This window comes from Phascolarctos cinereus, unplaced genomic scaffold (genome assembly GCF_003287225.1).
Source record: "Phascolarctos cinereus isolate Bilbo 61053 unplaced genomic scaffold, phaCin_HiC Scaffold_2;HRSCAF=192, whole genome shotgun sequence".
NCBI classification, from domain to species: domain Eukaryota; kingdom Metazoa; phylum Chordata; class Mammalia; order Diprotodontia; family Phascolarctidae; genus Phascolarctos; species Phascolarctos cinereus.
The window spans coordinates 391,233,484-391,259,182 of record NW_027555625.1 but is presented as its reverse complement, the minus strand read 5'-3'; the positions used below and the strand labels follow the sequence as shown (position 1 = coordinate 391,259,182).

General features: G+C 43.0%; 1 pseudogene; it reads left to right on the top strand.

Moving 5' to 3' along the window:
* The first annotated feature begins 6,869 nt into the window (after positions 1-6,869).
* On the top strand, positions 6,870-22,129 carry LOC110212359 (V-type proton ATPase 16 kDa proteolipid subunit c pseudogene; annotated as a pseudogene).
* Positions 22,130-25,699: the final 3,570 nt, after the last annotated feature.

Here is a 25,699-nt window from a genome sequence, read left to right as displayed (position 1 = left end):
GGATATAGCACTGGCCCTGGAGTCAGGGGGACCTGAGTTCAAATTTGGCCTCATATACTAGCTATATGACCCTGGGCAAGTTGCTTAACTTTATCTTAGAAAAAAAATGCAAGGAGTCAAGAGATGGATTGTCAAGAAGGCCAGTGTCATTAGATCATAGAGGATAGGGAGGGGAATAAACTGAAACAAGATTGTAAAAGTAGGAAAGGGCCAGGTTATAAAAGGCTCTCAACACTGTTGGACAGGTAAACATACCAACTACACCATCCCCTAGGGAGGAGACACAGGAGGGCTTCTAGCATGTCTCTCACTAGCAGGTTCACTTTTGATCTGGTCAGACAGGAAGACAGGAATGGAGTCATAACAAGGGGTTAAATAAACTTACTTTATTCTAGTGTAGTCTTCTCAAAGGGAGTTTGCCGATAATGGGAGCGCCAACTTCTACAGCACTCCCTAACAACCCATCTTGCAGGGGCCGGTCCACCTCAATGGGGTCAATCAAGACCAGCACAAGTTGTGCGCTCCCCTAAATCCCCTCAAGACACCATGCGGGCCAGTTGAAGTAAACACACAGATTCCCACTCCCAAGCCTTGATGGGGGCCAAACAAGGCACCCACAGCTTGGGCATTCACCTCAAAGGGGACCCCACTCACTGACCATTGCCCACCTGCTTTATAGGGCAACAGACAAAGAAGGCATGTTGCCAGCAATAGCCTCATAATTCTATATTACTTCATCCCTATATCTACTGTGACTGTGCAGTAGAAAGTGTTTTGAACCATGATCATGAGAACTCATATCTAACACATGGGAAGTAGAGATTGTTATGACTATGGATCCTGGGAAGAAAACTCTAAGAAAGAATAACAAAAATCTACTTTACCTACACTAAAATTCATCTAACTTGCAAACACCAAAAACAAGAAGACCTCTAGGGTGCTGGGTAGATCCTCTAGGAAATACATATGAAAGGACATGAACAAGAACTTCTCCTTATCCTCCGGCTACTTTCCTGATCTTTCAAGGTGTCCTCAAATTATCTAATATTTGCTTATCACTGTGATATATATGGTACATATTTCAGTAAATTGTAAGCTCTTTGAGGGCAAGAACTGTTTCATTTTTGTTTCGGTGCCCTCGGTTCCTAACACAGTGCCTGACACATAGTAGGTGTTTAATACATGATGAACTGTATTGAGTCGGGAACAAGATGGTTTTCCATAGGAGTACACGTACTAATCACTGTCAACAGCACCACCAGCATTCAGGCTCATTCACCCTCGCCTTTTTACTCTCTCATCCCCTAAATCCAATCTGTCACCAAGTCCCCAGAATTCCATTCTCCTAACATCTTTCACAGGAGTCCTCTTCTCTCCTCTGACACTGCCTCCACCCTGGTACAGGCCTCATCACTTCAAGCCTGAGCTATTGCAATAGCTTTCCAAACTGGACTCCCTGCCTCATCTTGAACACAGGGACTGTTTCATTTCTCATATAATTCCTTTCTCACCCCACTATCCCCTCTCTCACTCTGCTATCTGTAGGTGGAACTACTAGGATGGAGGGTGGACTTGCAAAGGGAGGAAGGAAGAATAACAGTGGCGGGGAGGATTTGTGTTGGAAGCTGAAGGTCAGAGACAAAGAAATACTGGAACAGTAGCAACTTAGGTCAGCAAACAACCAGTTAAATCTTCCCCATAGCCTGTTTGTGTGCAGCGCCTGAACGAAGAATGTTTTTTACATTTTTAAACGAAGTTTTATTGTGCTTAAAAATATCGAGACCACTCTTGTTGGTAGGCTAGACAATAGCAGGTAACGCTAGTCTGGCTCTCGCACTGCTGGCTGTAACAGGGTTGAATGCTGAATCCAATCATTGCGCTCCATAATGGGCAGGCTCCAGACAGACCCAGACTCCAGACATTCTGCCCCTTTCACCTTGTGGAAATTGTGTGGCTTCTGCTCTTTTGCGTGCTCATACAAGGAGAAATTACGGAGAACTAAAGAAACTTGGACGATGCACTCTGCAGTTACAACTCGAATTTCCCACCCTCACCTGGTGGGGGCTTCTTCTCTGCTCACTTTTCTCTGCTGATGGGGAAAAACGTCTCCTAGTCTCTAACAAATACCAGAAAGGAACTGGGTCTGTGATTTCATCGTTGGAGGGAATGCCAGAGTTGTTCTATCCTGCAAGTCTGTTACTTCTCTGTGATTCATAGTGTCGGTGACCTGCCTAGAGCACCAAAAGGTTGGTCATTCAGCTCATATGGGCCAGATGTAGGACTTGAACCCAGGTCTCTGTAGCTCTGAGGCTGCAGATCTTTCTATCCAGTCTCACCATGCTGTCTCTCACATCATAGGCACTTAATAATAAGTGTGCATTAAATTGGCATAGGGAAATCCCGGCAAGGGGACTCCCAAAGTAGATCAGCAACTGCACAATTCATACTCTTAGAGAACTGCCTAGGGCATTGAGAGGTTAAATGACTGCTCTCTTCCCACGCCTTAAAGTGGGTTAAATGTCAGTTGTTATTACGCTATCAAAGCACAGGTGGAGACTAAGTGGGGCATCTGGACCACACTGGTCGGAGATGCTGCCTAAGCAGTACTGCATGCAAAAAATGTGCACCTTCCACCTTCGAGGAAGATGGCATATCCAGGACATGCTGATCTAGTCACTCCTTTCCTGACCTTCCCAGGAGTCAGTGTTCCCTCCCTCCTCAAATTATCTTGTTCTTACTCATCAACGTACAAAATACATGTTACGTCCTTCAGCAGATTCTTCAGCAGATCCCTCAGTATCCCCAACTCTAATCAGCTGGAGCCAATGGTTAAATTTCAGTTGGAACATTTACACCGCGGAAATTGGCCAAAAAACAAACAAAAACTATACATCAAGGTTTGATTTATTGTTCTGTTGGTTTCTAGACTTAAGGAGATGTTGATGAAAATGCCAATAATGTAGACTGGACTTAAAAGTGTATTGTGGGTAGATTTGGGGGAGATAGCCAGTCATTAAACACTTGCCAGTACATCCCTGCATATAACCAACCATCAACACATAGCACAGTTACTCGTACACAGGAGGCACTTAAAAATGCTTGCTGTGAGGGGCGGGGCGGTGGGGCAGTGGATAGAGACACTGGCCCTAGAGTCAGGAGGACCTGAGTTTAAATCTGGCCTCAGACACTTACTAGCTGTGTGACCCCGGGCGAGTCAACCTTGATTGCCTTAAAAAAATAAAATAAAAGCCGTTAGAATGCGTATTGATTAGTAAAAGCTGGTATTTTGAGTAGCTATTAGTTGCCCTTGTACAATCACACTCTCTGGCCATGTTTTCTTTTTGAGAGAAGGCTGGCTAGCCTGATTTAGGGGTGGGTATAGAAGGGGGGGGCATTTGGTCACAGAATTGCTCAGTAAGAAGCTGAATGGCCCACGTGAGTATTAAACCTTGACCTTGGCCTCATTAATACCTGGTCTTATCGACAAAATACTTGATGCCAGGCAGAACAGTGATTGTCATTTTTCAAAAGGGGCTGACTCCTATCATGGACTTTCTCAGATAGCTGGTACATCCACCCACTCTCCTGCTTTCTGTAATCATGTATTTCCCTTGAAGGCCCCAATGCTATTGCCTCTGGCAAGGACGGTCTTTCCTTCACAGGCACATAGCTGAGCTGAAAACCGGCTTTTTACCCTCCTGAGCCTCATTTCTGTCGGCTAACTCACTCTAACAACTTTTCTGATAGCACTGCTGTTTATAAAGCAGGGGTTGGGATGAACTGGGATGCACAGGAATAAGGAAACCACGTTTTCAATGATTAGATGGCAAAAAAATCTAATAAAGGATAGAAGTCCCCATCATAACCAAGTTTAATCTGATTAAGGGATCTAGTAGGAATATAATTCTGACCATTCTTCCTTAATTTCTTATTGGTTAATAGAAGAAAGGTAGCATTTTTTTAAAAAAATCTAACCAACAATTCAAAAAGTATTTATTTCTATTTTTAAAAATACATTTCTTTGATTTGCAGCTATACTGTGAGACGTCCACCACCACCAAAATTAATTCATTTTACAAAAACAAATGAGGCAAAACCAACGGAGTGGTGCTATTCCTCTACCAGAATGCAATACTCTGAACTCATTATCCCCTTCTCTCGACAGAAATGAGGGATGTACTTCCTCGCCTCTTCTTGGGGCCAAGAATTGTCATTGTAATTACTCCACATTCAGCTTATTTTTAGTTCAACAAGTCTTTATAAAGATTTATTTTGGACTTTGCCCTGTGCAAGGCACTGTGAAAGAGAAAAAGCAATATAAACCATCTCCCCTAACTCTGAGGACCTTATATTCAGCCCTACAACCAAACGATGACAATAGTGGACAATATAAAGCAGTATATTTCTAAGCGCTAGATTCTGTGATGCAGTTTTTCCTACTGTTCAGAGTTCAGAGGCAAGGTCAATATGGGTTAGAGTAGTCAGGAAAGGCTTTGTGGAGAAGATGGGTCTCCATCTTCTGAAGGATTTGGGTTAACAGAAGGTGGGGGAGGGAGGACCGTTACCAGGGAAAGTGTGAAAGTGGAAACGAACTTGCTGTTTGTGGAATGGTGAGGCAACCATCAGAGTGATTTAGCCTAAAAGTGACAGGAAAGAAGGCCCTGAAGGTTGTTGAACAGGGAGATAATAATAACCAATGTATTGCTCCCTGTATATTATTTGTAAAGCTCTTAGCACAGCGTATGGAGAATAGTAGACACTTGATAGAAGCTTGCTCCCTTCCTTTTCTCCCATCCCTTCAAGAAACTGCTGCAGCCAGCCTGGCCTCTCTGGTCCCTTTACTGGAATAATGAGTGCTCATTGTTGTGTTCTGTATGCAATTGTCAGGTGCTGCTGGGGGTGCTTCGCTTTTCAAAGAGGACCAATGACATCACGGGACGATGTCTTGACTTGCAAGTGAACTGGATTTAAGAGGCAGAGTTGCACAAAGTCATCAGCTTCACTCCCTCTTCCAAAGTCACTGAAGTCCGGCGGCAGGACAAAAGTCAGAACACTGGCCGTGGTCCAGGATGCAGGGGATAACCTCGGCGCCTTCAACACCTGACCGAGCTCTAAGCAGTCCACGGGCGCCTGCTACAGCCGCCTTCGTGACTACTGGAACAGATCATTCCATTCCACCAGGGGAAGTCTTCACACGCCAGACATCCCCTTAACTCACCAGGATTTGAGGCTGGTCGGTTACCTTCCACCAGGGTTAGCACATCTGAGAAGGTTTCCTGGGATGGCTGCTGCACACGCTACAGCTTCTTGGAGCTGTGGGTGAGAGCTGAGCACCAAGCAGACGCCAAAGGTGGAGAAGCAGCCCTGAAAAAGGCTGGGCAAGCCCCCACACCAGAGGGGCTGGTCCTCCCTGAGCACCCCATGCCCCACAATGTCAGTACCTTGTCAGGCACTAAATGTTTGCTGAACAATTGAACGAATGAATGAGTCTTACAGTTTTCAGCGAAGACCAATTCAAGGCTCACCCTCTCCATCCAGCCCCCCTAACCCATAGTGATCTACTCCCTCTGAGTGTTTCCCTTATCATTTGTATTCTTTTTTTTTTTCCCTCCATCTTGGTGAGGCAACTGGGGTTAAGTAACTTGCCCAAAGTTACATAGCTAGTGAGCGTCATGTGTCTGAGGCCAGATTTGAACTCAAGTCCTCCAGACTCCAGGGCCGGTGTTTTATCCACTGAGCCACTTAGCTGCTGCCTCCCGCGTCCTGATTCTCACCTAACTTCCGGCTTGTCTCTTCAGGGATGGCTGATTTGCCGATTTGTCACGTACTGCCTTGGGCTTTTTATCTTTCACACAAATATCTCGTCTCCCTAAATAGATTGTAAGTCCCTTGAGGGAAAGGACGACATCTTAGAAGTTTTTGCGTCTCGGCACAGTACTAGGCACATATTAGTTGCTCAAAAAATATCTGGTTATTAAGCATGTAGGCTCAACTCAAATCAATATTTATGGAGTGTGTAGGACCATGAGGAAACAAAGCTTGAGTTTAAAAAGTAGATGGGTAGCCTGCAGACATAAGCATGTTACACCTTCCGTGAATAGCAACCTGATAGGTCCTGGGGTTTCTGTGGAAGAATTAGTCACGGAGAAAAGGACTTTTGAAAAGCCTATACTTGACATTTTGCTGGCCGATTCCAGTCTTAATTAAATAAACTTTAAGTGCCTACTTTATGTAAGACACTGTACTAGTCTGATCTCCTAGAAACACAAGTAAACAAATTTGTGATATTGTCATATTATTACAGAGGTTAAGAGCAATTTGTACCTATTTGTTCTCTGATCAAGTTACTGTCAATTTGCTATTTTACCCTCTAGCACAAATACTAGCACTAAGAAGGGAGATGGGTGAGAAAAAGAAAGGTAAGGAAAGAAAGAAAATAATCCTAATTATTTCTGTTGACAGACATGCTTAGTATTTATCAGAGAATATTCCATATTTATCCTGATGAAATGTAAGCTCCTCGGGGGCCCAAGCTATTTCAAACAGTCAATAAACAGTTATTAAGCACCTACTATGTTCCAGGCACTATGCTAAACTGGAGATACAACAAGAGGCAAAAGACAGTCCTTGCCTTCAAGGAGTTTATGTTCTAATGGGGGAGACAACATTCAAACAAATACATACAAAGCAAACTACATAGGCAACAATTAACAGAGGGAAGATACTGGAATTAAGAGGGGTTAGGAGAGGCTTCCAGTGGAAAAAAAGGGATTTTAGTTGGGACTCAAAAGAAGCTGGGGAGGTCAGTAGGTGGGGTGGAGGAGGTAGGGAATTCCAGGACAGACAGAGAAAATGCAGGGAGCCCAGAGATGGAGTGCCTGGTTCATATCCAGGCCCAGAGGCCAATACCCCTGGATCCAAGAGAACACGTCTGCGAGGAAGGTATGAGAAGACTGGAAAGTCTTCTGTCTTTGTTGTCTCCAGAACTTAGCACAGGGCCTGGCACAAAGTAGACCTTAATTATTGCTTAGGGACTAATTATGGGGCAACTGGGTGGTACAGTGGATAGATTGCTGGGCCTGAAGACTCCTCTTCCTGGATTCAGATCTAGCCTCAGACACTTAGTCACTGTGTGACCCTAGGCAAGTCACTTAACCCTGTTTGCCTCAGTTTCCCCATCTGTAAAATGAGCTAGAGAAGGAAATGACAAACCACTCCAGTATCTTTGCCAAAAAAAAATTAAAAAACAAAAAAAAACAATCAAATGGGATCATGAAGAATTGGAGAGGATTGAACAACAACAAAAAGGACTAATTGATCGATTACAGGCTAATTTTCACTATTCCAGAGTAAAGGTAGTGGGAAAAGCAAAGATATGGAGAACACGGCTCTGCTTGGTGAATTAGAACAGAGGGGTCAGACTCACTGCCCATAGCTGCAAATGACCCTCAAAACCTGAATGAGCCCAAAAAAGATGAAATGTAATTGGGAAGCACTTAACAAGATAAATAAAAATACAATATGACATAATGTTAATTTGTGATTGTCTAGGTCAATACACAGAGGTAGGGATCATTTCCTTTTAAGTCTGACACCTCTGAATTATAGGAAGTAGCCTTTAACGCTGTCTCTGCTACCAACTAGTTTGGTGACCAGTTTTGAGGAAGGACCAAAACCAACTCTTGCCCTCTTTAGATGATGTTTCCTCATTTGCTTAAAAAAAAAAAAGTCAAACTTTTTTGGTCTCTTCCAACTATATCTGAAATCCTTTGGCCCTGCTCAGGGCATCTAAAACAGAGCTATCAAAATGTAAAGTGCCCTTCCGTGTGTTTATTTGGTGAGGGTAAACCAAGTTTCTAATTCAAAAAAACAAAACAAATCAAAGACAAAATGTTTTTATGCAACACTCCATAAGCTGTTCCTTGCAGCTTAGGGTAATGTGGCTAATTCTCTTTCACAGTTCGAGAGGTGAGGGAAGTTAAGTGATTTATCCAGGATACCAATTGCCTGCTGAAAGGGGATTAGAACTCACACCTACTCTAAAAGCTTTGCTAGATCAAATAGGGCAAGCTGCCTCTGCCTCTATTAGTTTGATCATGCTTTTGACAATCTGCCTGTCATTGAGAATTATACGTTCCACCAGGTTATTGGAATGGGCTTTATTTTTTAAATAATTATAGCTCACAGAGCGATGACAATTCACAAAATGCACAAGCAAAAGTACTCTAAGACACAGCATGGAATAACAGAAATAGTATAAAATCTAGACATCAGAAAACTTGGATTCCATAGCCATCTCTAAAACTTTTTATAGCAAGGACAGGCACTGTAAATTACACCTGGATCAAGTCTCACATACACACACACACACACACACACACACACACACACACACACGCACCCTGAGTTGGTAGGGGAGACACTACCCTATGGAGTGAGACAGACCTCAGGACACCCTGAGGCCTACTTGTTTCTACCAGTATGGTACAGAGGGAAAGACCCTGGACTTTGAGCCAAATGATCTGAATTCCTATCCTGATTCTGCCAGTAACTAGACTTGGAATCAGGATGACATATTCAAATCCTGCCCCAAACACTTAGTTGTGAAGCCCTGAACAAGTCCTTCAGCCTCTCTGAGTCTCAGTTTCCTCATCCACAGGATGAAGGGACTGGGCCAACGGACTGACCTCCAAAAGCCCCTTCAAGTTCTGAATCCCTGGTATGATCAAACAGATCTCCTTCCAGAAGGATTGGACCATGTGGTTGCTTCCTCCGTGAACTAAGAATTCTTGATAACTAGCCAGGGTTAGTTGTTTCTTCACATTTGGCATCTAAGAAGCTTATTTCACTGAGATAGAAGAAGGGAAAGGTGGAATAAAAATCCTCCCAGCAAACAGAGAGATGCTTTTTTGGAAGAGGGGGCTGAAAGAATCATAGGATCGTAGACATAGATCTGAAAGAGATCTCAGAAGTTACACTGTCCAACTTCCTCATTTTACAGTTAAAAGAAACTAAGGCTCAGGGAGATTAAGTGATGTGACTTCCCTAAAAATCACACAGGTAGTAAACACCAGAGATAAGCTCAGGGATGTGCTGGAGCTAGCTCCGTTAGGATCATTTATTAAATTTTCAGGAAGAGCACTTACTCTTTGGAAATCAGAAAACTACAAATTGGGGCTTCGTTTACTGTTTTGCTGATTGTCTAGACTTTAATAAAGTGGTAGAGAAAATATTAATAACACCAATGAAACTTAACAGTGCGTCATGCATGTTTGTAGAACTGGTTGCCAGACGTTTGCCAGCTCATTCCTGAAAGATCTGAACTCAAATCCTGTGACTCCAGAGCCAGTACAGCAAGCAACCCCCCTCAAAAGAATTAGATCTGGAAGGAGCCTTAAAAATCAACTAGCCCAGCTCCTCTCTGTGCAGAGGATGAAACTGAAACCCTCAGAGAAAAAAAGGCTTGCTCAAGGTCACAAAGGAAAAGCTTACTCAACTCTTACTGAAATTAAAGCTGAGAGGCGGGGAGGGGTGGAATCAAAGGAAGCCTAAATCTCACAGACTGCACCCTGCTTTTTTCTGGTCAGAGGACATGGTTTCCAATCCTGCCTCAGTGACCTTGGGCAAGTCATTATCCATCTCTGAGCCTCAGCTGCCCATCTGTAAAGTGAGGGGTGGATGACCCTGAAGGTCCCTTCTATTTCTAAATCTATAAACCTATGACCGACAGAGCTAGAAAGTACTGTTTGTTTTGTTCGGTCATTTCAGCCTATTTGTGGTTTTCTTGGTAAAGATACTAGAGTGATTTGCCATTTCCTTCTCCAGCTCATTTTACAAATGAGGAAACTGAGGCAAACAGGGTTAAATGACTTGCACGGGGTCGCGCAGCTAGTAAATGTCTGAGGTCAGATTTGAACTCATCTTCCTGACTTCAGGCCTGGCACTCTATCCACTGTACCACTTGGTGGGCCCAAAAAGGGGGCTATAGAGACCACTTAGTCTAAGGTCTTCATTTTAAAGAGGCAGCAGAGACCTCTGCAGCTGGTGGAAGATAGAAGATTAAAACATGTTTTCTGAAGCCTAGGCCAGCCCTCCTTCAGGCAGGTTGGGAGCCTCCAGGGCACTGACCTTCAGGAAGCCTCTGCTCTCATGCCCCAGAATAGACAGCTAAACAGGGTAGGAGGAACTAAGAGGGAGAATACCACCCTTCTTCCAGGACTAAACAAGCTTTGAGAAAACTACTGGGGAGAACTCCTAGCATTACCCCTCCCTTGGGCATCTGGTTCCCTCTTCTCTGGGCCCTGAGGCTCCTCAGCACCCTTACTTGTTCCAAAGAGTAAGCCTTCTCCAAATTTTCATCTGGCTCCTCCTGCCCCAACCACTCACCTTCCAACTTTCTCTGGGACTTGGCAAAGTTTGAGAGGCCAAGGAGGGCAAAACTTCCAGGAAAAGAACAGATCTTTGGAGTTAGGCAATTATCTTCAAGAAGATACGTCCCTCTAGTAAGGGGATAAGGCACCTTCTCCTTTCCCAGGTCTTAATGTCCTCCCCAATGGGCTCCTCACCTCTGCAAGGTAATTGTGAGTGGAAGCCCCACTTTCCAGATTGCAGGTTAATCAGTAACTATACTTCCCCCTTCCTCCCACTCATAAGACATGCTATGAGGTGAGCCCTGAAAGGACATCAGTGTTAACACCAAGGGAATCAATTCCCTGGCCAAGAGACCCCAACCAGTCCAGAGTTCAGGTCTCATCAACCAGTGTCTGCCTTCTCTCACTCCTCATCCAAGGAAACCTACAACTGATCTCTTCTCATTGCCATTCTCCCCATCTTTTCCAACATTCTCATCTCCACCTAGCCACAGCTCTGACCCCATCCCACCACTGGGGTCTATCCCTGACTCACCACTCATCTTTCTTCTTTAGAAGAGGAGAAACATTATCAGAAGCCCCTTAATTTTCTTGCATGGAGGCAAATTTCTAACCCCTAGGAAATTCCTGCTTTGGAACAAAGCCCCAGTTAACTCTACTCTCTGCTAGATTTAAATACTAGTTTTACTATTTAGTACCTTGTGAATTGGACCAGTCACTTCCCTTTTGGGGGCCTCTTCCCCTCACTTTTAAAAGTTTGGAGTTAGATTAGATTAACTCTAAGGTATGGAGTACACAGAAGTATTCTAAATCTAAGGACTCTGCAGATTAGCATCAGGAAAGTAATGCAACTTTCCCAATTTACATGTAAATGTCTAAAGATTGCCAAGGGGTAAAGATAGAGACCAGTTATCAGAAATCTCTAACTTATCCAGAGCAATCATTTTCACTCACTAAGACATAAAAGCCTCCTGTTCATTCTCAGCAAATAGTGAAGCTTAATAATACTGGAGGCATCAAAAGTGGTAACTAATTAGCCCTCACCCACCCACAAGAGGTAATTATCATCTCTATTTCACTAAAGTTTAATAACATTTTTCTCTACCTCCAACATGACGTATCTCCTTCCTTTTCTCTCCCCAAATATTACAAATCCTAGCACAGAAGGTCAAGAAATTTTGTGGCAAATTATTCATACCAATAATGCTGGAAAGTTCTGAAGGTAGATCTGATCTTTTGGCAGGAAATACCTGAAACTCTTGTTTCCAAGATAAGCCCAGGCTTTAGGAAGATTTGAAATGGCTCAGCACTTTTGTGTCTGTTTGGTTAAGGAGTCGGATAAAGAAATACCTGTCAATTACAGCCAGGACTCTGGAGTAAGGAGCTAAATTGTTCTTGAAAGACTGGCTTGCTGAAACACTTCCCTTTCATTGGCCATTTGCTTTATCCATGGCTGACTTCATTGGATGTGCAGGGACAATGGAGTTCTGGCCCGGAGGCCAAGCCCCATAGGTGACTTAAGCGAGGCTTCTTGTCGCAGTGGATTTTCACACAAATGTACAGCTCTCAACTTTGCATGTCTTTTGTCAGCATTGTGATTCTCTGAGGGGCCTCTTGTCAGCTTCCTACATGGTTTCATTTGATTGTTGCCCAATCCTTCTGTTACAGTTCCTCTGTTCCCTGTTTTGATGGACAAAGCTTTTTGACAACTCTTGTCTCTGCAGAACTCTTACCTTACTGCTCTTTTCCTTTTCTTCCCTGACCTGATAATTGTGTCTTTTATTCAGAGTGGCAGGGTCTTGGCTGTTTCAAGCATACAAGCTAATGGTGGCAAACGAACGATGCAAAGAGAATTCTGGCAAACTATCTAACCCTGCCCTTATACTTGTTCATAGATCATAGATTCATATCAGGAAGAGACCTTGGAAGCATTTAGATCAACACCTTCATTTTGAAGATAAGTAAACTGAGGCTCAAAGAGGTTAAATGACTTGTGTAAAATCACAAAGTACCAGAGCTTAGATGGAACCCATGTCTTCAGACTCAAATCCTGTGCTCTTTCCACGATGCCTATGAATTGGCTCCTGACTCTAGGCGGCTGTGTCATACTGGGCAAATCACTAAACCTCTTTATGCCTTAACCAAATGAAGAAGATTAAACTAGAGAAAGTCCCAGCTCCAAAATCAGTCTACTATGTATATGCACTTTTGTAGCATGAGGATTCAGGGAAACACAAGAGTCAGTGTGATACAGTAGGAAAAGCATAGAACTTGGTGCCAAGGAGATCTGAGTTCAATTTGCTACTCACCCCCAAACCGATAAATGGGCATAAGACATGAATAGACAGTTCTCCAGGGAAGAGATGCAAGTTATCAATAACCAGCTGAAAAAATGTTCCAAATCACTAATAGAAAGAGAAAAGTCAGTTAAGGTGCTATCTCATACCCATAAGACTGGCAAAGATGCCAGAAATAAAAAGGAAAATTACAATCATTGAAGTGGATATGAGAAAAGTCCCAGCCATTCTGATAAACCATTTGCAATTATATCTAAAAACCCACTCAACGGTGCATACCCTTTGACCCAGTGATACTACTACTAGGCAAAGAGATCAAAGAAAGAAAGAAAGGATCCATATATACAAAATATTTAAATGAACACTTTTTGCTGTAGCAAAAAACAACAACTTGGGAAACAAAGAGGTGCCCATCATTTAGTGAATGAGTGAACAAATATGTAGAAGAATATAATGAAATATTATTGAGTCTTAAATGCACAAATAGGAAAGATTCAAAGAAACATGGGAAGGCTTGTATGAACTGATGCAAAAGGAAAATCAACACCACTTGCAGAGCAATTTATATAGTAAGTACAGCACTGCAAAAGAAAAACTACTTTAAAACTCTGATCAGTGCAATGACCAACCAAGACTCCCAGGGGCCTATGATCAAGCGTGCTACCCACGTCTTGACAGAGAGGTGGCAGACACCAGATACAATTTCAAACATGGCCAACGTGTGGATTTACTTAGCTTGACTACGCTTATGTGTCACAAAGGAAGTGCGCTGTTCTGTTTTGGGTTTGTTTTAGAAGGAAGGATTTAAGAGGAAGAAGAGGACAAATTATATTAAAAATATAAAGAAAGGAAAGAAAGAAGGAAGGAGGGAAAGCAGAAAGAATTTAGAAAAACATACACCAAAGAGGGAGATGCGAAAAGATGGTGGAGTAGAAGGAAGCAGTTCAGCCCATCTTTCCTCCTCCCCCACCCCCGTAAGTACTACAAGGATCAACTGACCTCCTTGGCTTCATTTAAGTCTCAACTAAAATCCCATTTTCTACAAGGAGCTTTCCTTCTTTTAATTATTTCCTATTTATTCTGTCTGCAGCTTGCTTTACACATATTTGTTTGCATGCTGTCTCCCCCATCAGATTATAAGCTCCTCGAGAGCAGGAAATATTTTTGCCTTTTTTTTTTTTTGTATCTCCAGCCCTTGGCACAGTGCCTGGCACATACTAGGCACTTAGTAAGTCTTTATGGACTGGTTGAGATCACCACATCAAATAATGATCAGGGAATCCAAAGAGAAAACACAGTGAGTCTTTCTTCCAGTCTAGGGAGCAGGTACAGAACATACACTCAGGAAGGAACCTTTGACTAGCAGCAGTGCTGACCTATGTGGGTGCTCCTGGGGTAGCTGTGGATCCATCAGGGACAGCTCCTTACTGTGTAGCTTGCTGCAACGGGACCCTGCCTGCAGCTGTGTCATTCTGACCCTGCACCAGGTTGCTGACTCAAGTTGAACTTGGAAGAGGATCAGTAGAACAATCCTAGGTGAACTCATCTCAGAACTGGCCTGTGGCTATCTTCTGGGCAAGAATCAGGGACAGCACTGACCCCAAAGAGAAGTCACAGATTTACTCCCTCATCTAATCTGAGTTCTGCAGCTGAGTGTTGAGACCAGGGGACTCAGAACAAAGAGGGGCCTTAGTTCCATCACTCTGAACCTAGGGAGCCTGTCAGGTACCTGGCAGGGCCTGGAACCAGCAGCAATTTACTGGTGTTTCAAACAAGGGCAGGCTTACAGCTGTTTCCCCCAGACCCAACCTGGGGTCGGGATCTTGCAAAGCTCAGACTAGGATGGCTACTGCCTGGCTGCTACCAGACTCCATCTTAGACCAGACCAGTTAGGGCACAGTAAAAGTCTGTAAGTCTCTGGTCTGAAAACATTGAAGAGTACAGCATTCAAAACATAGCAAAAGCTGCTAAAAAGGACCCCAGAGAATAGAATACTAAACAGGGCTAGTCCTTCCCTCCAAAAATGTATAGAGGTTGTAATATAAAATTCTAATTCTGAACCTCAGTTTCCTTATTTGCAAAACAAGACAATAATAATTGCATTTTCTGCATTACAAGATTGCTGTGAGAAAGTGTTTTGTAACTCTTAAAGTGGTATATGAATGTCAGTGATTACAAACAAGATCTAAGTCAGGATCCTAAGTTTATAATCTATTTTAAAATAACATGACAAGGGGCAGCTAGGTGGCACAGCAGACTGAGCACTGACTCTGGCGTCGGGAGGCCAGAGTTCAAATCTGCCCTCAGACCCTGATCACTTGATACTTACTAACTACGACTCTACACAAGTCACTTAACCCAAACTGCCTCTCCAAAAACAAACAAGCAAAAAACAACCACAAAAACCAAACCACAACACAAACGTCAATCCATCCAAGACAGTCAGAAGGCAGGAAGACCTGTCACCACCAACAGCACTCTTCTCCTCTCACAGCTTTTACCAGCCCCAGGCCATCTGAGCTGCTTGACTGCTCCCGCTGCTTATTCGAGATGAAAGTCACCCATCTGCATTCCTTACAGTGAGGTGGAGGACTACCTGGCCTTAGCATCTGCCTCTGCCATCACTTCCTAAGGTCCCTCATGTCTTACCATTTGCCCTGCTTCTATTACCTCCAGATATCTCTTCCTCCCATATGTTCACTCTGTATTCTGTTCTGCTGATATCACAAGAACCCTTAGGCTTTACAATCTACTTTGCTGTTCAACCTTAGCATTCCTGGGCCTTTCCATCTACCCTGCTGCTAACCCCACTTTTTGTGTGTGTTGTTTTCCCAATTAGTGTGAACTCGAAAGCAGAGATTGTCTCACTTTTTCTATTTGTGTCCCCCAGCGCTTAGCACAGTGTGTGGAAAAACACTAAGTACTTAATAAATTGACTCATTAATTAATTCTTAAACACTGTGAACTTAAAAAAAAAGGTGGAGGAAGAGAAGTATCTTTGTAAGTAGGGTTTTTTTTAAGGTTCATCATGAAAGAAAAGGAAAGGAATAGTTGGACAAACCAAGTGGTTTTTTTTTTATGCAACAGGTAGGAATAAGCACATCCGATACGTGTTTTATTCATCTCTACGCACTTTTTTTTTAATGGCTACAAGTCATAGAACACTATGCTCTGAAGAAATAAACATGAACATCACTCAGAAGTCAATGAAGAGGTGCATGGTTGCTGAGAACATAGTGCAACACATTACAAACAAGGAATTATGAAGCGAAGCAGAAGTGAAATGGTGTCATCAAAGAAATGTTTGAGTGAGAAAGAAGATAGGGTGGTCGTGTGCAGAGGGCAAGGGATAACCAATGGACCCATCTGCTCCACAGGTATCCTTGCAGAAAAAAATCAACGAAGGCCCCCAGAACACCGGGTGAACCTATGGGACGACATGGATAAAAATCACATAGAATAAGAAAGCATGAATTGGTGGCAATCTATGTTTTTGGATGGAATGCCCACATTGAGGAAAACATAGATGTATCTGATTATCTGAGTATCCATTCAGCAGCACAAGTGCACAGAAGACAACATATGCATGGTTCTTGTATCCATGCATTGCCAAGTGCTCCAGAGGAAGGGCCCCTACATATTAAGGGAGAATATGGACAAGAGCCATACAGGTGGCACAGACACATAAGGAGAAGTTGTGGTTTGTACTACAAAAGGAAGCACCTACGCTAACAAGGTCACTGATCCATCCGAGTATAACTAGGCTTTGGCACATGCCCTGATCACCTATGGGGGCACCTATGTGGGAGATGACGATGAGTACTCGCTTCTAGAAGAAGTCATTCTGCATTCCCCTACCACATGAGTAGGAGCAGCTTTTTCTCCATTGGCCACATAACCGGAATGGGCTGTATTTTTAAAACTACCATATGAAGACAGTCTCAGTGTCGCTTCTTTCTGGTCTAGGGATGAAGGTCTTGTTTACCCATAGCACGGGCACCGTGCACTATGTTGGGAAGGAGAGGAAGGGCTTCCTCAGGTCCTATGGTCCCAAAACACAAAGTTGGGGTTTTGATCTGTTTCAGTAATCCTTTTAATTTCTAGGCAAAGGAGATGGAATTCCCAGTTTGGGGAGTTCAAGGCATGATGACCTTAGAACCCAGGATTCCAGGCCAGAGGATGCTGCCAGCCCAGCAGCGCAGCCCTGAGAAGCCAGGGTACTAAGACACAAGCCAAGAGAGCTTTGGACTTGGAATTTGGTGGGACCACACTACATAGGAACGGTTAGATTGTAAATCTTATTTCTTCACTGGCTCAGGGACAGGGCATAAGGGGGATTAATCCCCCAGGAATTAAGGGCAAGGATGTTGGTCTGTTTGTTACTGTATATTTGAAGTAATATCCTTTGTGAATGCTAAGCTGTGTGGTTAAATGGAACTAGTACTAGGGACCCCTAAATTTAAGGGAACACAATGGTGGGGACTTGAACCAATGACAGAAACCAGACATCCTGTAATCTCCTTAATGGTACTGAAGAACCCTGAGAGATGGACAGAAATTATATTCCCTGGTGCTCCAGCAATAGGGGCCAGAGTAATCACTGTTACACAAAGACAGAAGTATATGTGCCCATCATAAAGCTGGGAATTGTTCCACCCAGAAGCATTTCCCTTAACTGTCTTTTTTGTAGGAATTGTATTGCCACACTAACAGCTAATGATTTTTCTCTAAGAAAAAAAAAATTTCTGTGAGCACTTTTTCTCTTCCTTATCTTGATATTTAATATCTAATAAGATGGTAACCAGGCAGGAAATAACATGATGGACTAAAGGAGAGTAGCAGAGCTCTTTAAAACACTTTCCGATTGACTGTTAGAAGACATTCCCTTTTGTACGGAACTGGAGCAGACACGTGACTGGGTTTTGAATATGGAGTGGAATCCAAAAGTAAAACTCACTAGAAAACTGGAAGGAAAATTAGAGAAGGTTTTATAGGCAAAGTCACTTTTCAAATTACTGGTCTCTCTCAGAAAACCATGGTTTGCTAGCATAACCTGTGTTTGCAATGCTGTGGATACTAACCAGTTTAGTCTCCACTGGGGCCTCACAATAGGAGTGTCTAGCTAAGCTGCTCCAGCAGGAAAAACCTGTCTCGCCAGTAAAAGATAGTAGGGCAGGCCACAGCGTATTCCCTTCTCCCACTCAATGAGAGCTCTTTAAAGCTTAAAATTATGGGCCAATGACCTTTCATCAAGTGTGAATGGGGCAACAGCAGTGCTGCAGGGAGCTGCAGCCAGCCGTGAGAAAAGACTGTGAGCCAGCCAAGCCATGTGACTTGTGAAGCGCTTGAAGAGCAGCGAAGGGCACAGATGCCGTATTCTGGGGAAGGACAGAAGGAGGAAAGGAGAGAAAACTTTAGAAAGTGATGTTGCAAGGTTCCACTCCTTTCTTTTGGTAACCTGGTATGCAGATGGAAGGGGTATGAAGGGGCTATCTCTCACTAATGGGGTTCAGTTTTCACAAAGGCAGCATGGGGAAGTCCTGACCTTTATGTGGGAATACCTACATCAGTGAAATCAAAGATATCACACACTTAGCATGAAGCCTCACTTGAAGCTTGTACTTAATAAATAGTTGTTGAATTTGAATTCATTTATTCATATAAAAATATGTATACATGCCTCCTGAAGTCTACTATCTTTATTTTATTGATCATGGCTTTTCCTCTTCAGAATGTAGGGTAAATCCCCTTTGGTGAATTTACAGAAGGGTATGGACAAGAGGCACAAGAGTAGACTAGCATAGATAGGTTGGAATCTGCATCACTGGAGATAATTTGCAAATCAATGAAATCAGAACTATTTGAGTAATGACTGACTGCTCTTGAAAATCTTTGACAAATGTGCAATAAATTACCAGCCTCTCCAACCTACCAATAAATTATGTCATTTTCAAGTTTATTGCCACCTGATGGCCCTATATATATATAGATATATATATAGATATATGCTACCAAGATTTTGATTGGGTAGTAAATATGAATAGCAGGAACCTCAGAGCAATGGAAGTAGAGGGAGACACTGGAAGTAGCAGTGGGGAGTGAGGAATATTCCCACTACCTCTCCTCTACCAGTGAGCACAGGAGGATGAGTAAAGGTGGGGCCAGTTCTAGAAAGTATGGCCAGGGAGGCTGTGTCATCAAGTGACAGCCAGATTTCAGTATCACTCAGATACCCAAACCGTGAGAGAGATGGGATTAGATCCTGAGTCCTCTGACTCCAAATAGATTCTATGACTCAAGTCTAGCAGACATGATATTATGTAAGTGACAAAGTCCAGTCTTGGTGTTCCCACCTCCCTTACTAGCCAGGTCTCCCTCCTCCTTCAGTGTTATCTATCCACAACAACCTCTCAGCGGGAAAGAATGCTGATTAAGTAATCATCAGCAAAGGCTTAACTCCCTAGCCCTTCCAGCCTTAGTGTTTACATTTTAACAAAGGATTCCGGGAGACTCTGAGGCAAGGGTGGGGAACCTGCGGCCTCCACAAGTGCTGCCCTTTCACTGAATCCAAACTTCAGACAACAAATCCCCTTCATAAAAGGATCTGTTCTATAAAACTTGGACTCAGTCAAAAGGCAGCATCCAAGGACCTAGAGGGCCACATGTGACCTCGAGGCCGAAGGTTCCCCACCCCTGCTCTAAGGCCTAAACATTTATAAAGCAGGGCCAAGCCCAGACGTGACTGCAGAATCAATGATAAGATAACAGTGCCTTCCCCTCTCTCAATTTATAGGGCGAGGCCCTCCCTTCTTATCCACAGAAATCAAATGCAGGAAAATCCTCAATTCCCATTGTGTAATAATAACTAGTCACTTAGGGAGAATGAAAAATAACAGCTGGATACTCCTCAGATATTTGAAAAGAGAAAGAAACAAAATAAAGGCCTTCAGATAGTTGGGTGCCTCTCTGGAGGTTTAATGGAAATATTCAATGGAAAGATATGAATGAAAATCACAGTGTGTTCAGTTCCAAGGTTACATTAGCAAAAGTAACCATGCCAAGGAAATCAGAGAGCCACCAAAATCCCAAAATACACGACTCCTCTAAGAGGCCCTAAAGGTATCAATATTTCAAGGGAGCTTTAGTTGAAAGAAGAGGAAAATGAAGAGGCAGATTAAAAGCTTAAAGCTCTAAAGGGGGAATTCTAAGGATCAGCAAATGTGTTGGAAAATTCTTTCTGGGGGGCAGGTAGGTGTCGCAGTGGATAGAGCACCAGCCCTGACGTCAGGAGGACCTGAGTTCAAATCCGGCCTCAGACCAAACACTTGACACTTACTTGCTGTGTGACCCTGGGCAAGTCACTTAACCCCAATTGCCTAAAAGCAAAAAAAAAAAAATTCTTTCTGGCAATGGCAACTTCCCACGGTCCCTAAAATTACACCAAACAAGCCTTCCCTACCCATCATAAACTGGGTGGAAAGAATAAAGCTCTAACTTTGGCAGACTGGCTGTATTTCTTTTTTCATTTTTATAGGTATTATATGCATACAAATACATACACATATATGAATATGTAGAGATACATATGCATGTGCCTATAAATGTACATATTAACACACACGTGCATAAGTGTGTATCTCTAGACCTATGATTTTTGTTGGTGTAGGCCAATGGTTTCTAGACTTCTTTTTGTACACCCTTATGAGTAAAAAAAAAATTGAGCATACATTTCTAATAGGTGCATATTTATTTATAAACTGCATGTCTAATGGAGGGACTGGCCCTTAGAACACACATGGGTTTGCCTTTCCTGGCTGATTATACAGAATATATACAGAACTTTAGTGAACCTGCTTCCTAGTATGAGTAATGGGGGGGATCTTCCCTCCACTTTAGAAAGGGAGCGTGCATCCTCTGTAGTTTTCCTGTCAGTGTAGTCCATATTGACAGTAACATCTCTTAACTGGCTGCTAAGCCAGAACTGAGTGTGCCTACACAAGGTTTGAGCAAGCAATCTCTCATTGTCTTCCCTGGCAGCAAGAAAGACAAAAACCGATTTGGGCTAGCAGCCAGGGAAACACCTCGTCCACCCAGTTACAGTGTGACTGTGATTACATGCCATTTTATTTCTCCTGTCTCAGTCACGTCTCTTCTTTCTTGATCTTGGGTGGATGAGCATCTAAAGATGAATGAGACTAGGTCATCCGAGAGAGCCAACATCCAAAGTCCTTACTGACAGTGGAAGTCCTAGAACTGGTGGCTAGAACGGCTGAATCTGGTGAGGATTTTGTCCTTTGTTGCTCAGTCACGTCTGACTCTTTCTGACCCTATTTGGGGTTTTGCCGGCAAAAATATTGGAGCGGTGTGCCATTTCCCTGTCCAGAGAAGATCTACCTATTTCTACTCAGTATCCTAACTAACCCACATTTGTAGTTACTATAATATTCTATCAATAGTTGTTCAGTTGTGTTCAGTCCAACACTTCATGCATCCTTCCTGGGGTTTTCTTGGCCAAGTGGAGTGGTTTGCCATTTCCCTCTCCAGCTCATTTTACAGATGAGGAAACTGAGGCAAACAGGGTGACTTACCCAGGATCACACACCTAGTAATTATCTAAGGGGAATTTGAATTCAGCTCTTCCTGACTCCAGGCCTAGTGGGGTGAGGACACCGGAAAGCAACCCTGAGGAGTAATCCCCTTGACCCCAGGAGCCAGCTCAGCCGAGCAAGGAAGTTACTCATCCTTCCTCCCCCAGAGGTGGACTTGGTGGCGACTACCTGAAGAGAAAAGGATCTCCGAGGGCCGGAAAAGACCCCCTGCTTAGGCGGAGGGAAGGGATTTTTATATCTCTAGGGCGCAGGTACCCCGCCGGCGTAGCCTTGCATGTCCGGGCCTCGCTAGGCCTCCCCATGCCTCCGTCTCTCCCAGAAGCCGGCGGCGGGGCCGGAAGCATGGCACCCTCGGGCCCGCGCCCGGGCCTCTCCCCTCGCCCGTCCACCTTCCGGCTGGCCAGCCCGCGCCGCCACGACCGACGGCCCCGAGTACGCGTCCTTCTTCGCCGTCATGGGCAGCGCCCTGGGTGCGGCCTACGGCACGGCGAAGAGCGGCACCAGCAGCGCGGCCGTGGCCGTGGTGCGCCCCAGGCAGATCACGAAGGCCGTCATCCCCGTGGTCATGGCGGGCATCATCGCGATCTACGGGCTGGCGGTGGCCGTGCTCCTCATCAGCTCGCAGTCGCACAGGATCAGCCTGTTCAAGAGCTTCCTGCAGCTCGGGGCCGGCCTGAGCGTGGGCCTGGGCGGCCTGGCCGCGGGCTTCGCCGTCGGCGTCGTGGGCGAGGCAGGGGTCTGGGACACGGCGCAGCAGCCGCGGTTCTTCCTGGGCATGATCCTCGTCCTCATCTTCGCCGAGGTGCTGGGCCTCTACGGCCTCATCGTGGCCCTCATTCTCTGCACCCAGTAGCCCCCGGCCCCGCCCCCTTTCCCGCGCCCCTCCCGGGCCAGCCCCCTCGCCCCGCAGCCACAGATGCCCGGTCCCTCCCAGCTCGGTCCGGAGCGAACGGCCGGACGCTGGGGGCGATCGTCCGGTCGGCGGCAGGCCTCGTAAATGCCCAGCGACTTCGTGACTCTTCGGTCCGTGTCCCGCCGCACCGGATTGCGTGCTCTGCGTATAAAGATGAATTCGAATTGTTATTTTTCTCTTCACTGGATGTTCATTTATAAAAATGTGACGTGTTCATGACTTTTACGGAGCAAGAATTTTCAATTTCCCGTGCTATATAGAAATCTCAAATATTGGTAGATTATTGCACTGTGGGGTTAAATGGCAAGTGCTGGGCATCCCTTGAATGTGATCGTTTGAAATTCAAGACTGCTGTAGCATCCTGTTATTGGCAATAAGAAGTGTATGATTTGGGAACATGTTGAACGTGTGTTTCCAGTGGGGCTGTGTATTGAGGTTCACTGGTTAAATATAGAGGAACACACAGATGTGGTCTTGTGAGTGGCGGTGTTAGAACCCACAACCCCTCAGGGTAGTAGTAGCTGGCCTCTGAGAACCCTATCTGTGAGTAGGAGGTAAGGTTGTTTAAGCGAGCCCACAGTCTGCACTATATGGACGTTTCCTGCTATGCTAATAATATCATGCACAAAAAATAAAAACTAAGAAGACATAAAAATCAAATAAACATTTTTAAACATACTTTAACAGCACAAAAACCTTTTTTGCTCTCAATGAAAAAGTATTATTGATAATTTTAGGAAGAGCAATGTATGAATATGCTTCATTTTTTAAAAAAAATCTTGGTTTACCGCTTTGTGCTGCAGTGATTCAGAAGTCTGGTTCTGATTTCGGTTTAGCTGATATTTTATTTTAATGGCCTCGCAGCTGAAAAACACTTTACAAAGATGCATAGGTACAAATAAAAGCTCATCATTGGCTGTACTTACCAAATCATGATTCTCATTTTTCAAATCCATTTTCCAGTAATGCAAAGGTTTTCTGGTGAAACTTGCCTAGTAAATTTTTATCTTCTCTGATGTCAATCAGTTTTTCTTTCAAACTAATCAGAATGTGTTGCATTTTTATGTCTTTAACAAATGCCACTGGAACACTTCCATTTGAAAGACTTTTTAAAAGGTTAGAAAATTTTATTTCTAAGTTATTTAGGTGTCCCAACGTGAGAGTTTTTATAGATGACACACTTACGTAGTATTTAATAGCTAAAGCTTAGTTTTTAAATGTCTTGCTAATCATGGTGGCTTTATAAAGTCTCAATTGTTAATATCTTAAGATATAATATACACTTAGGTTAAAGATATCATTAATGACAGTGAATGTAAATCTATATTTCAAATAACCTTCTAGTTCATTTCAATGGGGGGGCAGCATATAACTTTCCAATCTGATTAGATCTTTGTTTTTATTTTCTAATGATTTTTTACAAAGAGTTGAGTGGAAGCATCAACATTTTTTAATTCACTTGTGCTCATATTATTTGCATTATCTTCAATCTGCAGTCTATTTGCAAGAATTTTTTAATGCCACGTAAGTCTGTTTTGTGAAGGTTAGTCTAGTTAAAACTGGATCATATAATCCATAAAGCCATTTGACCAGAAAAACATGTTATATTATGTCACACTACTCTAAAAAGCACCACTGTCAACTCCTCCATATTAAGAGGCTCCTAGTCTTCCCTTAAGCTGCCTCTCATATACTGTAATGATTGGACATCTGCACCAACTACAGGTATCAATGGACCATATATTAAATATTAATGAAGCTTAATCCATTAAAAAAAATTTTTTAACTTATAAAATTCCCATATTCCAAAGGATCATTTTGTACCCTCCTTGAGGCATGTATATCCTACTTTGGAGAAGTCTGGTGTAAGGAACTTCTTCCAATGCATCACCAACTATTCTGCAATTTAATCTTAAAGAGTTGTCTAAGGGACTGAGAAGGAAAGTGACCCACCCAGGATTACATAGCTAATACATGTAAGAAAGCTCATCTTGAACCTAGGACTTTCTGACTCTGAGGCCAGCCAATACACCTTTATCCATTATACCTTTCTGCCTCTCGTCTATAGCTAAAGCAATCTCTATTTATGTCTGTTTGTCTTATCTTCCATTAACAAGGAGAAACTTATGTATATATTATATATAAAATATATACATATATAATATACACACATACAGATATATACATAGATATATAAGAACTTTCTTTTTCTTAGGTTTTTTTCCTTTTTTAAAATTTTTATTTATTTTATTTTGAACTTAAGAAATTAAACAAGCATTTCTGTAACAGTAGAATAAAGAAAAAAATGTATATGAAATTGTAAATCTATTATGTACAACTTGGTATTCCTTTTAAATATATAATAAAGGTATCATGTAACATTTTTTTACTTTTTTTCTTCCCTCCACTCTCCCCTCTCACCCTAGAGATGGCTACCATTAGATACAAGTATGTATATAGAGATATAGATATGTTAAAACATTCTGTATATACCTCTGTTGATCAGCTCTTTCTCTAGATGCAGATAGTGTCTTCCTTCATACGTCCTTTGTAGCTAATTTAGGTATTTGTAACAGTCAAAATAACTTAGTCACTCAAAGTTGTTTTTAAAACAATATTGCTATTACTGTATACAACATTCTCTTGGTGTAGGGAGCACAAGGTAAGGAAACTCCTACCAATACAGATCTCCAATTGCTCTGCAACTTTTTATAATGAACAGTTGTCTGGGGGCAGTGAGGCATTATATGAACTGCCCAGAATTACAAAGTCAGTATGTTATCAGAGACAACACTTGAACCCAGATCTTCCTTACTCCAAGGCCAGCTTTCTAACTATTACGTCAATGCTTCAAACAAAAACATAAGAAAAGAAAATAAGTAAAAACAAATTAGCAAAATGAAACATAAATTAAGAGATTTAAAATGAATGTGCATGTATCTGTAAGCTTCTATCATTTATTGATCAACCCCAATCCAAAAGATGTATTTATTGACTTGAACATAGTAATAAACATACCACCCTCGTTTTCATTATTCTTTCTAGAGCTGGGTTTCTTAAGCTTCTTTGTGCCATGGACTTCTTGGGCAGTTTGGTGAAGCGTATACACCTCTTCTCAGAATAATGTTTTTAAATGCACAAAAAAACTATTGTTCTAAGCCTGGCATAAGCCATTCCTCTGATAGTTCAGATTCAATATTGAAACAAAGTGAGACATTCATAGGACATTCAATAGTGAACAAAAAAGAGATTTGCTCAGCCATAGCAGAAGGAGGAAAGTCAACAAGGATAGGCATTGAAGATATCACCATCTGATCTGTTGGAGTAAGCTGGCTAGCCTGAGTTGACCATCTTGATTCACTGCTATCAGAGTACACCTGGAGCTCCTTGTGTTGGCTTTCAGTCACCAGAAAGTAATGTCAATAGTCTGAGCCTTTAATCCCGCTGGGGCAGCGAGGTGATACAGTGAACAGAGTATAGGGACTGGAGTCAGAAAGACCTGAGTTCAAA